General features: G+C 30.9%; 2 long non-coding RNA genes across 4 annotated transcripts; both read right to left on the bottom strand.

Moving 5' to 3' along the window:
- Positions 1-1,958: 1,958 nt before the first annotated feature.
- LOC121126987 (uncharacterized) lies at positions 1,959-11,259 on the bottom strand. 3 transcript variants are annotated; one of them, XR_005867400.2, is made up of 4 exons: positions 6,984-11,259; positions 4,890-6,912; positions 4,754-4,832; positions 1,959-4,692 (listed from the first exon to the last, which is right to left on the bottom strand). It is a non-coding gene; the product is annotated as an uncharacterized lncRNA (long non-coding RNA). The 3 variants fall into 3 exon arrangements; XR_005867401.2 differs by having other exon boundaries at positions 4,890-6,907; XR_005867399.2 differs by having other exon boundaries at positions 4,890-11,259.
- A 2,700-nt stretch (positions 11,260-13,959) lies between these two features.
- LOC139906883 (uncharacterized) lies at positions 13,960-16,737 on the bottom strand. The gene is made up of 4 exons (XR_011783010.1): positions 16,513-16,737; positions 14,925-16,371; positions 14,732-14,872; positions 13,960-14,666 (listed from the first exon to the last, which is right to left on the bottom strand). It is a non-coding gene; the product is annotated as an uncharacterized lncRNA (long non-coding RNA).
- Positions 16,738-16,966: the final 229 nt, after the last annotated feature.

Here is a 16,966-nt window from a genome sequence, read left to right as displayed (position 1 = left end):
TCAATTAGATAATCATGCAGCTTTTCAAATACGTTTGGGTTCTTATCAATTGCGTCTGCATGGTTACAATGAAAAGCATTGAAATGTTCTTCCGGACAATGACAAAATTTTAAAAGCTCACACAAGGGGATTGTAAGACTGCCCTGAGAAACCAATGAAATCGAAGGGATACACATTTCTTTATAAAATCCAAAGTCACATGTCTTTTTTCCTAGATTTGGATAAAGGTCTTTAAATTTTCGATTGAAATTCTTCAAGGGATCTATTCTTACTTGGATTTTGGAGTGGCTCTTTTCTAAGGTGGTTTTTATTAAATTTTGTTTAACTTCTATGAGTTTAGTAACTTGCACTTGGTTTTGTACCGACTTAATTCCCTTTTTGTCAAAGAAAGTTCTTTCTCAATTTTTTGCATTTGCGCTCCCAAAACAAAGCTTCTTTATACTGGACTCCTTTATCGAATTTGTAAATATGAATCTGAGTGCTTTCCCCTTAATCAAAGGTTATTGTTGGAACTCAGTGATTTATCACAAATTTCTATGAGCCCTGCATTATCAGTCTCTGTTTCCGAGTGCATACTAGTTTCCTGGACCTTACTTGCTTCCAATAGTTGTTTCACAAGCTCTTTCGTTGGCCAGTTTCCTTACGAATATCTCTGGAGAATTTGGGCGCATCTGAACTGGAAGAAGCAAAGAGAATATGGAATGAGGGGATTGCATCACTTTTTAATTTCTTCCCAGCCTTTAAGTCAAGAAACTCAGCTTGAAGATTCCGAACAAAATCATTGGATGTAAAATGCGTATCACAAATCTTAGCATTCTTACTAATAATTGGATCTTTTCTCCTGCAGACTGAAATCCAAACACATTGGACCACCAAATTTTTCTGAGGAAATGCAAAATACTGGGCATCCCGTGGATTGAGACAGCAGAGCATGGTAGAAACACGCTTTGAGCCTCGAGATGATGCAATTTTTGCTTAACATATCCAAATTAGTGCACTTCACTTCAATGAAATTATCTTAACTGCCACAACAGTGACGAAATGCCTTATATATGGAATACTAGGACCACAGACCATTTTTTCCGGGAATGTTCGGTAGTAAATGATGAATAAAGTTAAGCTTTTGTTGGAGAATACTTTTGGATGTAAATTTGCTAAAGATAATTTTTAAACTTATATAATGGCATGAGCAAAAACCCCATATATGTTTTACTAACATGCTCTCATCTAAAACATTTTTTAAATCGTATCAGTGACCACGTTAGTTTTTGGTTTCTTTATTTCAACGTACAGGTAGGTAATATTATTTAAATCTAAACTAAGAGCTAGTGTTGTTTTGATACTTATTTAGTACTAAAAACTGCAGTTCCGTCTAGTTGAGTCTCATTCCGGTCCAACATAGTCTTAAAAACCTATGAAGTTTTACCCTTAATTACATAACCTCACTTTATGTCTTCTTTTTTAATAAGTTGTATTTTTGGCAGTCCTAAGGACCATTCTTAAGACTAACCCGAATAAAAACGGACCAATACAACACAGTTGAGAATATTTCCACCATTCCAGAAGGATCTTCGAATTAAGTCATCCACAACCATGATAGAAACTCTGATTGACACTCAGATATAAAATTTACTGTGTAAAAACACTCTGAATGATTTTTTTTTAAATTTAAAATTCACAGCCAAAAGAGTGAAAATTTAATTAGCAACACATAAAAAAGTCATGCATAAGACATTTCAGCCGGTATATAAAAATAAAGGATCTCGAAACTGAACATAATAATCATAACAGTTCGAAAAATGTTTGGAGGAGAGCAGCTTAGCTGCCATGACGTTTCATTAGATCAACAGCAAGCAGCCGTGAGAGGAAGGAAATAAACCCTAATTAAACTCCTAATATAGCAAGAATATATAGGCTGGAATTGCTCCGATGTTGATCTCCAATTTTACTTATTTAAAGTGGTTGTAATGGAATTTTATTCTATATTAATAAATTGACATAAATATTAAGTAAATAAGAAATAAAAACTTGATTTTTTCATAAACATATTCAAAATATAATAATGAAAGATTACATATGGGAACACAAAATTTCTACCAATGAAATGTAGCTAAGAATATATTCCCTTACAGATATGTGACTGGTATTATATATATTTTTTTCCAATGAAACTATTATAAAATTAAATGCCCGTAATTATTAAAGAATGAAGTAAGTAGAATTGAATGGATCATAATTTAAATTATATTTGAATGAGATTAATAAAATACATCGTACGTCATGTTATGCTTACGTCACAATTCTATACATGATGTATGGAATTGTGACGTAAGAATGTTAATTCAATAGCGACATCTTATAAGAAAAAATGGTAACGCGGGTACACTGAGCTTTTACAGTCTAGCTGCCTCGATGAACTACTTTCTTTTAACGCTTTAATACAGGCCAACGAGTTGCGATATTAATTATATCGCTTTTATTTGCATACAATTTGTTGAGTCTGTTAAAGTTAGATAAGTACTAACTAGATGCTTTAATAATGTTCCCACGTTAGGGGTACCATATAAATTTTACATACACAACACCCCCTTTACATATGCTAATTAAATATACATCACTTAGTCTATATAAACTTATTAATAATAATTTTAACCTTAAAACACATTTTCATAATGTAAGTTCTCGAACAAATGTATCCAATTACTTTATGGTCTTTCCTTTCCATTGCATTTGCCAATATCCATTTACTGCATCATATTTTGTAAAGTAACTTGATTTTGGTTAATTTCCGAAACAACCTCTTTAGATGTCTTCATCGGGTGAACTAATCTCTTTACTTGAGAATTTAATTTAGTAAGATCTATTGTTAACCGTATTTTTCCAGTAGGTTTTATTACAATAGCAATTGGATGACACCATTCTGTCACCTCATCGTCGATCTTCTTTATACGTCTTTCTTCCCCATTTCCTGGCGTGTTTTAACTTGATCTCTGAAGCAAAATTGAATTTTTCTTGATCCATGAGGAAAAAATAGCTTTGCAAAATCAAAAAGCTCTACTTTCATCAGAGGGAATTTCATCGTCTTAAGTTTTTTATCCCAGGTAAATTCATCTGAAAATTTGGCTATCAAGTCTTGTAAAAGATCCATTTTGATTTTCTCTGATATATTAAAATCTAGAGTTTGATGACGTTTAATACTTGCCTTTACCAAAGATTTACTAATCAATTCTTCCTTAAAGTGTCTAAAGAAGTATATGTGTATAATTCCTAATCCCATACACGCATGCTGTGATAAAAAAATATCCTCCTGACCAATATTCTTAACAACATAGACGATTTCTTTATGTTGGCAATCAGATTGGCTTGTTTTCATCTGACTAATTTATATCTTGTTCCCGCAATATGCTTTTTATCTTTTAAATGTTTACCCAAATTTTGAATTACTTCCTCCAATGTTTTGATAGTACTAGGTTGAATTTCCACCAAATGACGTACTTTGATAAATCATCCAGGCGAGCAACACGTACATAATATTGCACTCTACTCTTCTCTGGTCTTTTCCTCCAAAGGATTCAAGTTCACACAATTATCCCAGGTCATAATCAATTTCAGGAAGTCTGCGTGTTTGATATTTTCTTCAATTTGGTGGGGGTAATTTTGCCTGAATATTTAGATGTCTTACGCTCTTTATTGAAGGGTCTGCTGAATGGTTCATACGTTTTTCCAAATACATATCTACTGGAGATTCTACTGGAGTGAATCACCACTCCATTCGACCAGTTCCACTGGAAGTGGAAGAATGAATGAATGAATAATGAAGAATATTTAATTTTAGTAAGGTCTACCAATCAACTAATATTTCTCTTTCTAAATCGTCAATCACAGCTGCTTTGATGTATGAATGATTTTTAAAGTATGAATGGTTAATATCCGTAACACCAACGAATTTCATTTGTCGCTTAGATGCATTATAAACTGTAGGGGTATATGATCTATTTAAATGAAGGCAATTTTTTTTCACTAAGTCACATGATAGCAGGGGTGCAGTGTTTCCCGAATCGGGTAGAATGTCAAATTAAAAATTTACACGACTATCCAGATTATAAAATGTGATTTCTGCTGTAATTCTAAGGTTTTGATGAAATGAAGTTAGCCAAGATGGTTTTCTGTCATGATTTTCCTTGATATGAGCTTTGTAATATTTTGGTAATGTGACCATTTTTTCCACATTCTTGCATTTAATTTCCCTGTCAATATTGCATTTGTTGGATTTGTGGTAATTTGATCAATATCTGAAACAAATTATCCTTTTTATCTGGTGGTTTCGATGTAGAAAAAATATTTTCCCATTTTTTTTACATGCGTTGGTGTTGTCTTTTTAGTTTTATCAAAATTCTTCTAATATAGAAAAGTTATCCAGCTGTATATTTAAGTTTTGTTGCTTCAACAGATTGGTATCTCTGTATAATTTCCAAAATATTATCAAGAGAGTATTCTTTTGCTTTCAACATTTCGTTTCTCAGTTCTTCATTAGTACCTGAGTTAATAGTTAGCATCGCCTATCATCTTTCTAAATTTAGCTCCTGAAGACTTGAAGTATCTCCAATACATCTGGGTCTTTCATGTTGTAGTGTTCTTTTCTATTCCAGGGAATTGCAATAGTGGAAAAGGCTACTACAAAGTTACTTATATCTAAAAAATGATATATATTAACAAATGTCTAAGAAGTATTCAATCTTTGGATATAAATTACGTTGGAGACTACTAACAATGGGATGTTTGTTAGGTACTTAGGATTTACATAGGTCTGGGTGAATAAAGTGAGGAGTTTCCTGTAGTTGTGCGATGCACTGTATATTATAGTATTTTGCAGATAATATGTTGATTACCTTAACATGGACATGGACTGAAGTATTTATAAAGTTTGGGTTTAGTGCTGCCTTACTTATTACATTCTAGATTATTCCAGATCATATTCATCATGTGATACACAATACGCGCACACGATAATAGGGCTTTCATTCTACATATGATTCATGAAAGGATGATACAAAAACCTCTCACTTAGCGATAAACCAGCCCCATTGACAGTAGTTATCATACATATACTTACAATCATTAATAATATACAATTATAGACATACATTCCCGTATTGCTGAAATTAAATTGATATTATATATATACAAATAAAATTAATGTAAGAAAGATATAAACAACAATATAATATCAATAATCCTGATTGGGACGATCCTGAATGACACTACAGATGTTTTTCCGTTGAGGAAAAGACGGCGTCGCCTTTTTTTTTTATTTCTTCACAGTCCATCAGGATTCAGCCTCACTCCTCTACAGGCCTACTGGCTTGTATCTTATACAGCAATATACAAATGAATCCTGAAATTATAATAATTTCAGAAAGTATCGATACCAACTATACCGTAAATCCTGAAGCATTTTTTTTTTCATTGGAGCAAATCTCTTCATAATTTTCAACTTATTCATTTGAGACTGGCTTGTAGAGTTCCACTAATAATTTTAATTTTTTTTTTAAAGCTTGATTGTCCATATTTAGAGATCCAACTCATGTACATCCAAATTTACAATCACATTTTTCACTTCATCCAAAATCATTGCTTCCATAGTTCTCGACTTGATGTTGCTCCAATAAAATAATCTTCAATTCTAACATTTTATTTATTAATAGATGTTATAATCCATTATCAATTTCCAAGTACTTCTTGACGCTTTGTTGGAAAATTGAAGCACTTACACACGAGTCTTTGATCCATTGTGCCTTCTGTACATCAACAATACTTTTCAATCATTGATTTAAGAAACAAATATGTTGTCCAACTTATGTAACATTATGTCACATAGTCCCCTGACTAATTTAAATTTTTCCATGAGTCAATCATGGCAAACATAATTTTTGTCAAATTTTAAACAACTTCACATCTGGACACAGACGAATATCTTCAGAATGATTACAATCCACCAATTCATCTTTCTATATTTCTTTATATATATCTTTAATATCACTTATCACCCAATATTAACCAATTGGTGAATGATATGACATTCAAACCCATTATTCTACTGTCATCGGGAGTTCCCTTTACTGATAATATTTATTATGCACAGGTAATCGAATTGCCATGTCTACTCCATTCGCCGTCCCCTTAAGTTGAACAGGTAAAGAGTAAAAGTTTCCAATCCTCTAACTTTCAACTACACTGTTTAATCCATCATGATTTATCATTTCCCGCATGCCCAATATCTTCTTCACATGCTGAATTGAAAACAAACTCGGCGTCAATTTTCCAGTCTTTCCATTTTGAACACCTCTTATCCATTTTTCGACCTATTCAGAAATACTTGTTAACACCATTATAATTGTTTTAATCTTTTCAACTTCCAATATTGTATTGTGAACACCATTCTGACATTCTTCATGATATCATACTTTATAGCCAATTTATTAACTGCATTCCAGATTTCTTTAAGTTCTTCTTCTTGTTATATTAAGGTATTTAGTCATTCGGGCCTTGAATGTTCATCACCAGAGAACTTAGTAAACAATCCTTTACCATCCAGCCTCCCAATAATTCGAGGCCAACCATTACTTGTCTTTTCTTTTTGTTGTTCTTGCCATACCCACATAACACCATAAGTTCATTTAACTCTATGTAGATATATTTGATTTTTTCGTCGTACAGTGTTACTCTAAGATTTTGGGACAAATCTTCACCCACACAACAACAACAATGAAACAGCTCCAAAAATTTCATGAATTGTCCATTAAAGAAATAAAGAAACTTTTAGCTTGCACCCATAGGTGTCTTCAAAAATAATAAAGGAGTTCATTCGTTCCATTATAATCTCTTCTGAATTGATTTGAAAAACCCACTGCACTAAGAGAAATAATACAAGTAACTTCATTTAATTCTAAGTTACTTATTTCTACCAAAACTATTTTTCTCACCCTCGTATTTATTTAATAGTGAACATTCAATATCAATAATAGCTTTATGTGTATTAATATTATCAAACTATTTCTCTTCTTCATCAAATTCTTTTCCCAGCTGCATTTTTTTCTATTTTTGCCTACTTGCACTTTTTTTGTGCATATAGAGTGTTTGATTTTGTTTCAATCATTTCAGGCTTGTTTTCATGTCCAGCAATGCTACTATTTTGTCAAAGATGGCACTTGATTAATTTTCTTTGACTTCTTTTTCTTTTTAACAGATATTTGCATTTCATTAGGGAAATCCTCATTTTTCTCTGTTACTTTTTCTTCTTTTTCAAAAGATTTTGCATTTTATCAGGCAAATCTTCAATACTCTCTGTTTCTTTTTTCAACAGATATTTTCATTTCATCAGACAAATCTTCTTTATTCTCTGTTTCTTTTTGTTCCTCCTACGTATATCCTTCATCGAGTTCGTTTTCTTTTAATTGTCATTTTCATTAAAATGTTTATTGATTTTAACTTTATATAAATTTTCTTGATTTATCTTCCTCCTCATCTCCGTTTATTGTAGAGATTTCCCACTTCTTTATTTATTAAGATGTTGAAATTTGTTGGAAAGAGAATATATAAATGAAAATTGAGATACCCGATTTGCACCATTATCTTCCCGTTAGTTTAGAGTTAAATGTCTATTAAATTTTTAACGACAGAAAGCTGCTTTAATGCTCCTAAATACTGTATGTTAAATTTTGAAATGAATGATAACTTCTAAATACAATAATAAGAGATAGACAAAGAAGAAAAGAAGAACAGATTATAAACACCAGAAAATTCCCTTATTGATATTAATGTAAATGCATAATATATTGCAGTTACTACAAATTTCCCCATTCGACTATTTCTTGGATTAAGGTTATATAATGAAATAGATTTTGTTTTACGATTCCCCTCCATAATAAAACTTTTTCTAAACCTCCGAATGGCTTTATAAGGTGCACTAAAGTAAGGTAAAAAGAAAGACTTAATAGGGAGATTCAAGACATATACATGAGTAGCGTTCATTAATTTTTTATAAGCAGAATTGGAAATATTTGTCTTGGTATTGCTGATGTTACGGTCGGTATTTATTTGTTTAGGATGACTCTTCTCATGATGTAGTAGTGAACCAGACGATCGAATATCCTCTCCAAAAACCAATCTTGCAGGGGAATAATTTGAATTGAAAAAGGGGGGGGGGGATTTGATTTTTTCAAACGGTAAATAGGCTAATCCCATTTTCTTTGATTTGCTGCAAACGTCACAACGACTTATGAAGACATAGGAGTCCAAAAATACTGGTCTTGAATTTTTCTTAATGTGTTTTTCATCCCCTAATGTGACTCATTGTGGAACGTTTTTACTAATTGGGGAACTAAATTTTTGGGCACCACAGGCCTCGCAATCTTGGTTCTAACATCACAAGGATATTGTGCCCATCAATTTCAACCCATTTTTCCATGGGATAAGCAGCTTGCACCTTTTCATCAAATTGCTCTCTCTGCTACAGCTCCTAGTCCATAAATTTAACTCAAGCAAATTAATTTGTGATATAAAATCGCCAGGTACATTATTTTTACCTGAAATATGGGCAGGTTTCATGTTTTTTTTTCCCGCTCAGCTCTATAAAATACCGATAATACTTGATTGGCCTTTTGGGTCTTAGTGAATTGGGCCACCACCAGTGGGTTATGATCAGTTTAGCAAGAAACACTCCTGCCTTCAATAACATAATCAAAACATCTTATAGCTTCTCGTACTGCCAGAAGCTCACAAGCAAAATCACCTCTTTCACTTCTCTATCATTCAAAGCCTGACTTTAAAAAGCTAATGGTCGAAATTTACCACCTTTACCTTGTCTGAGCACTGCAACCATTCCATAGTCGGAAGTATCCACACAAAGTCTTAATTCTTCATTTGGAACATACTTAGCGAGAGTGGTTACATTGTCCAACCCGCTTTTAAAGTCTAAGTAAGCCTTCTCTAAACCAGTGGCTAGGATATGGGTGAAGGTTTTTTCTTATTTTTAAGTGTATGATAAAAGGAGCGTAATAGTTTTCCAAGATTGGGGATGAATCTTCCTTAATAATTTGCTATCCCAATCAACTAGTTCATTCTTTTAAAATTAGTTGGTCTGCCAAACTATTTAAAAAAAGTTAAGTGTTACTCATTGGGTCGTATTCCCCCTATTTGAGATTGTGAATCCCAGAAATTCAATATCATTCTTTCAAAATTGACTTTTCTTTAAATTATAACCTAGTTTATAAGTTTCCCAAGCCTTCAGAATAGTTTCAATCAGTTTGTGATGTTATTTTTATGTTCTGCGAATATAAGAGGATATCATCTACGTAAGCAAAGCATCCATGAATGCTACCTATAACCTTATCTATCATTCTCTTAAAAGAACTTTTGGCATTTTTAAGCCCAAAGGGAATCCTAGCATACTGGAAAAAACCACAAGGTGTTGCTATAGCAGTTTTTTCTTTGTCCTGTTCGAGCATGAGTACTTTATAATAGGCTTAACAGCAAATCTAATTTACTGAAGAAGGATGACCTACCATTTTTTTCACTGAATGTCATGATAGATGGTATTAGGTACCTGTCAGTTTTGGTAATATTATTAATTAATCTGTAATCGCCAACGAGGGGCCATTCACAATTTTGCTTCTTTACAAAATGGAGGGGGAATGCCAGCAAGAGTTTGAAGACTCTATAATCCATGTTTTTAACAAGTTATCAATTTCTCTTTTTGAGGTGTAAATTGTCTAGGTCTATAGAAAACGGGGAATCGCAGAGGTTTTTTCGAAAGAATGGTATAAACTGCGTAAACAATCACCAAATAATTATTTCTGTTTATATCAGTGTGCTTAAACACGATCTTTCTAGATGCAGCACAATCTGTTTGAAATGAAATAATATTTACCTGGTACACCTTTTTAGTTAATTTATTGTTATAAGTATCTACTAAAAAATTATGATGCTTAAGAAAATCATATCCCAATACCCCAAACGTTATATCTGATACGATAAAATTCTAAGCATATGTTCCCAAATTGGGTAACTTAATTCTTTGATCAGAGCAAACAGAACTTTTCAGGGCTTGCTTATTCGCTGCTAATAATCTAACCTTAGAATCTATAATCCGCATGTATTTGGAAAAAGGTATCAAAGAGCGTTTAGCACCAGTATTAACTAAAAATATAATAGGATTCTCTGCTTTAGTGAAGAAATCAGTAATGTAGGACTGTATTTTAAATAATTTGTACTTTGAATGTAAGTCTGATAAATTTTTGATTTATATATAAATTCGGGAAAATATTTCTAGTGTTTTTACAACTAATACTCTTTAATGGATCATTTTGCGTCGGGAAATCCTGACACCTTATTAGTTTTTGTATTTGAATTTGAAATATCAAAACAAATATTGGGAGAAATACATTGATATGACCTCTTGTAGAATCTCTTATGACAAATACACAAATTATTATTATTCGTGAAGGAAGAAGAAAAAGAAGTAGAAGAATCTTTATTAGAGTAATTGACTCAGGCATGCGGCTTATTGTTACACTTAAAACGAGGATGTTGTTCAGTATTCCTTTTGATAATATTTATTCCTTTAACCTCATCACGCTCCTCTTCCATATAACAAGTAAGTTTGAGAGTACTTACATCCTCCTCAGTTCTTGCATATCTTATAAATTCCTCATATGATAATCCACTAAAGCCTTGTGTGAGGTGTTGATGCGATGATGTGGGAATACAATTAAAAACCATATGTTTTACAAGGATATCCTTAAAATCCGTTCCGTCCTTGAATATTTTATTAATTAGATCCTATGCCTTTGATTCCATTTCACAAACAGAGATGTTGTCCCTGTTTGAAATAAGGTTCACAAGCTCGTTGGTAAACGTTTGCTTTGAACCTACACAAAGTCTTGTTAAAAGTACTTTTAAGTCCGAGTAAGTCTGTTCTGAGTTCAGGCACTTGTTTAAAGAACAATCCAAGACTTTGGAATTGCACTCAAAGATAATTAAATGTTGTCCTTTCCTGAGTTATTTTAGCCAACTCAAATTGAGCTTCAATACGAAGGAAGTATCCTATCGGCCCAAAGGAAGTAAAAGATGGAAGTTTCACTGACACGTGACTAAGTTAACTAACTTTACAGTCATGAGGAATACTATCCACCGTCGTAATTTGTTTAGTCGGGGTCACCAGTGTAGTGTCCCTAGACACCTCAAAAGAAGTGCTAATTTATTACTGACTCTTAAAATACACAAAAAAGAAAAGAAGAACAGATTATAAGCACCAGAAAATCCCCTAATTGACATTAATATAAAATGCATATATTGCAGTCACTACTTATCTACGCATCGGCCGTATAGACATAAAAAATATTAAAGAGAAAAATTTATTTTCTTAACAAATGTTTATTTTGGTAGTTTATAAACTATACTTTCATACACAGATACAGATAAATGTTTACATAAACTAAATACAACAAATATTAAAACCAATTTATATAAGTTTTTTTACTTTATTTTTCTATTGAATCTAACATTTTTAAAGCATTTTCGAAGCAAGCCAACTTCACATTTATCAAATAAAGTGATTTTTCCCATTGTATTCCTTGCAAACTTTTGCTTTCTGTGTGTGACTTATCCAGTAATCTTTTCTGTCAAATCCGAAAAGGTAAGTCTGGTTTGATGGTAGATGCATGTCTTGCAAATTTGGTGTTCCTTAACTTTTGAAATAATTGTTTCTATAGATTTATTTAATTAATTATTTCAATTTTATTCTTTTTATTTTCATTAATTGATAAGCTTTTCTTGACTGACAATGACACTATATAGGAAAATATTGGTCACCACGATTTTTGTAAGACGCATTCTTACTCGATATGTTCACATATTCCTATCCATCGTATAAACATAACACATGTGCGGGTTACAGTTTTTGATACAATCAGGTTCAGGGATATCTATGTATTTTTTCCCCGTCCTATCTTTGACATTTCTTTGCAGAAAAATCTCCAAAAAATGTGTGCAATATGGAACTCTTTCTTATATTTCAAACGAAGAACCATAATGTTGTCTGATAAACGAAAATCATATTTATCTCTTTCTTTCTTTTTTATGTAGTATTTTCTTGCTATAGGACATTTCTGTATGTCTGTCCTTACATGTACCTGATACTAAACATCCTTTAGATAATAGTATTTCCATAAAATAAATGATAGTAAAGTAGTTGTCAAAAAAAAATATTATGTCTTATTTGGGGGAAGTTTTGCTTCCACAATAAATTTTAAAACAATATTTCCTCGCTATCGAATGTTTGAATACCCAGATATAAATGCAAAGAATGAAGATGAACACATTGCCCACATTTTGAAACCAAATTCTATCGGCACCTCATATATATTGCTTGGTAAAATGTTTTCCGAAATATGAGATCATACTTTTGTCAATTGAGACAAATTTGGGTTTTTTTTTGCATATTTTAATTTTTTTTTTTTGCAAATTTATTTAGTAGTGCTAAGCCTACCAGTTTAGAATATATATAATTATATTACTATTTAAGTTACTATTATATATTCACAAATCGTTATTTTTTTATGTAAAAACAGCCGGACCATGGATATATCTACGTGAAAAATTACTTTGGAAATAAATGTAAGAAGAAAACAAATCAAACCAAAAAAATATTTCATTGTTTTACCTTAGTATCTCCTAATTATGTTTAAAATTTAAAATGACATATTTATTTTCCAATTTAAGTTGTAAGAAAATATATAAATTACATTTATCCTTTTTATAGAAACGTTTTCCTTCTCCAAATTATTACAAACTGACTTAAAAACTGATCGAATCCATTAAAACAAAAGCAAAAAACTGGTCAATAACAGTATAAAGACATAAACGAAGAAAGAAAAAATGTAATTATATTCGCCAAAATTAATATTGTATCAGAAAAAAGTAAAAAGTAGATATATCCTTAATGGGTTAAAAAGTATTTTCTTTTAGAAATATTTATTCTCGCTGTAGCACTTTTTCTATACTTAGTCATTGTCTCGGAAACTTTGTTTGCTTTAAATTTGAGATTTTATGTCCTTAATTGCACTTAAAAACTTGAAAAGCCCATGATAATAAATAACTAATTCTGATTATTGTCAGTTAGTGGTACCCACAAAGGATATTATTTCCAACACTAATATTTTGTTGCCTAACCTTCTTATTACAAGCCTCTTCATTTCTTGAAATGCCTCTCTCACTGTTTCACTCTAACTTTACCTAACCCTTAACCAATTCATGAACTGATGTAAATGCATTCTTTTGTAATATACTTTTTATTATTGCAGATACTACTGAATATGTTCCAGTTAATTAGAAATAAGATAATAACCTAACCTTGGTATTACTAGGAACCTTACTTGAGCTCAGGCTCCCCCCAGGCATTTACGCATTTAGGGGATATAATCTTAGACCATTACTGTTAAAATATATCGACTTATTTCCCCAATTTAATCTTTTTACAAGGTTGTTATAAGATTGGTACACTGGAGTTTCTGTTTTATTAACTCCCAATTCATCACACATATGTCACTTTAATTCAATTACAAACTGTGTTCTTCCGTCTGTAATTGGGAAAAATTCATTCATTACAATTTTACAAATATTTTCAACCATTGGTTCTCTCAAAAAAAGGAACACTTTAAGACTTATGGTGTGATTGTTTAAAATACTGATATGATTACGATATGCCTGCTTTATTATGATTTTTGAGGGTATAACGAAAGTATTTATTAGCAAAATGTTTAATCAAGATATACTACGTCTAATTGACTTAGACGTTTTTTATCCGTTACAGTAGATTTTAAAACATCACACTCCATGAAATTGTAATTCATTATGAACCTTATTCTCAAAATAATAGCTAATGAAACGACAAAGTAGAATATTTCGAAATATATTAGAAGTTCCAAGTTTAAAAAAGAAGGCTTTAATTAAATATAATCTACATAATAAAAAATATACCATCATACATTTATGTTAAATATACAAAATTAAACAATTGGAATAATATAAGTAGTAACAATAAATTATAAATACAGAATATTGAAACAATAGATTAATCCAAATAATATCTTCTTGTTCTGACACCGGAATCCAGTTAAATATGTCATAACTTTAGGTTGCAAAACACAAGCGAGACGTGGAGTTTAATCAAAAAAGATAATCACCCCTCTTCTTCATGTGGAAGTTGCTATATACAATTGTGCACAGGATAAATATATCTCTACCGATGAGATCTAACTAATTATTAATAATAATGTAAATGTCAAAATCCTAAAATTAGACAATAAATATACTAATAATAAAAATGTTTGAAATAAATCCATCTTAAAGATTTAGAGCAAAAGCTAATTATGTAGTAATGTCCGGCGATATTACTCCTTATTAAGAGCATCAAAAAAGATATTTTCCCCATTATTTATGCTTCTATAGCAACATACTATTATCATGAAGGAAATAAACAATTGCTAATTATAATGCTACACCCAATGTAACTACCCCCGTTGTTGTGACCATTTAGTCCGCAGTTGTTTTTGCCTTTTATGAGTATTCTGAACACCATTTCTTGGAGCCTATCAACCATAGCTAAGCTTTAAGTGATAAAAAAAAGTAATATTCATTGACTATGTAATATTGGAAAACCTAATTATCATACCCAAGTCTTTAAGTGAAGATACTAGTCTCAGACAAACTAGTTGCGAATCATCCAAAGCTACTACTCCCGTTGTTGTGACCATTTAAGCACTTTTTTTTTGCCATTGAATGAGTTGTGTATCATAATTCTTGATAATTTTGTCTAAAATAGAATCATATTTTAGGGTTAGATTTAAAAAAAATTGAATACTTACTGTTAGATAGTGCAAAATTCAGTGTTCCATTTCGAAATCAGTAAATATTTTATACTTTTTACTGATAACTCGATCGTCATTTGGTGAAGATGACTCAAAACATTTTTATATGTATTTCTATAAATGACATCAGTACCAACATCCTTCATTAATTTCATGATGGTTCCTCGGGAAGGGATAAGTTTACCCGTGTATTTCTCATAAATTTTTTTGAACATAGATGATTAGCAATGGATAAGGTTATATTACATGCAATAATCATCTTTGTGAGATCAGAGTTAAAGTCTGACTTGATGTATTCATCATTAACTTGATTGTTTAGATGAATATCCATGCTCTTGATTTGAGATGAGAATAATGAGTGGCGTGGAATTCTAGACAGGGGACTAAAGGTACATTTATATCGATAAATCCGACAAACCATCTGTTTCTCATCCGATAAGTATTTTCCACATTCCTGGGCATGTTAACAAAATATTTTGGCTCAATTTTAACAGTAAATAGGCGACATGTTTGGTTTTGATTTACATAATTCAATCTTATAACTATGGAAATTAATGTATATAATATGGACTGTTAGTTCAAATTTCCCCACTCTTTATATATATAACTAAATTGAACTATATAAATTAAAATACAAAATATAATTATTTACGAGTATATACATACACCTCAATATAGATAATATATTATTTGATTGAAAAAAATAAATTATTCAAAATTTAGAAATAAACAAAATATTAGTATTTGACTTATTATTATTGACAACATAATACAATATTTTATAAGATAATATATATATAAATTTTCTCACTGTTAGCATTACAATGAAAATAAGTATGGAAAATGTAATAATGTAATTCTTTCGAAAATCTCTAATTTAATCCTCGGAAATGTAACTAAGTGAGACGATTTCTTTAAAATGTTCTGAATATATTAACATCTTAATATATTCAAAAAAAGAATTACTAGTCTATATGTTAGAAAATATAAATTTAGTATTTTTTTCTTTGATTTTCACTATTTGTGTTTTCATTCGACTGTTTACTAATAAAAATAATCTAACAAAAATTAATCATTTGCAGTTAATGAGCGAGGATCTTAAGAATTGATAGTGAAACTCAAAGTTAATTTTTCGTTTATCAATGGTTTTGATAGAACTAGCTTCCACACTATCTGACTAATACAACTAATACAAAAAAATATTTTATACTCATATAAGGCTTCCAGATTTTATCATGCCACCTTTGTGGTTTTGGGATCCAATCTTTTAGAAAATTCGAATTTCAACAACATAAGTATTCACGAAATAATTTGAAGTTATATTCAAAGAATATAACAGAATCAAATCCTCATGTTTCGAATTTTATGTCGGATATGAAAAAGATTTCCTGAAATGTCCAAATCCATATTGGGTGTCATTCGTCGAGGTTATCATCAATAAAACCTACATAGTATTATCAATATAAGAAACCAAGTATTAAGTTATATTTTTAATATTATGCCCCTAGCTTCCTATATTCATAATCTCATTATTTATTTTTTGCATCTTAATTATAGATCATCTTCATATTCTATAAATAATTACCTTTTCATTCTGCAGATCAAGTTCGAGTGCTCATGCTCCAGGTTTTTCTGGTTCCAAATCCAAGTCCTCATGCTCCGGGTCCGTAGTTTCGTTGAAGGCAAGAAAAATATCCTTTTTGACAAGTTCTTCCTTAATCTTTGACAACACTACTTTACTTTCAAACTCCATTGACTTTGTGATGCCGTAGTGATAATAAAAATTAATAAAAGAATGAAGGTGCGTTCATTCAAGTGCTTACTCACAACCTAGTTCGCATTTCTTTTTATTTTTATTGTAATTATCTTTGAGTCCATCTTTACTGCGATTAGGCGAGGGGGGCAGTTAATTCTTTTTTTTTAATTATTGATATTTATTTAATATATATTACACAAATATACACCTATTCAAAACTATTGGTAACATTATGTACTTAATTTAATTTATTCTGTTAATTCATAGAAATTAGCCAATTGAA

The sequence above is a fragment of the Lepeophtheirus salmonis genome, chromosome 12 (genome assembly GCF_016086655.4).
Source record: "Lepeophtheirus salmonis chromosome 12, UVic_Lsal_1.4, whole genome shotgun sequence".
NCBI classification, from domain to species: Eukaryota; Metazoa; Arthropoda; class Copepoda; order Siphonostomatoida; family Caligidae; genus Lepeophtheirus; species Lepeophtheirus salmonis.
This window is presented reverse-complemented; position numbering and strand designations above follow the sequence as displayed.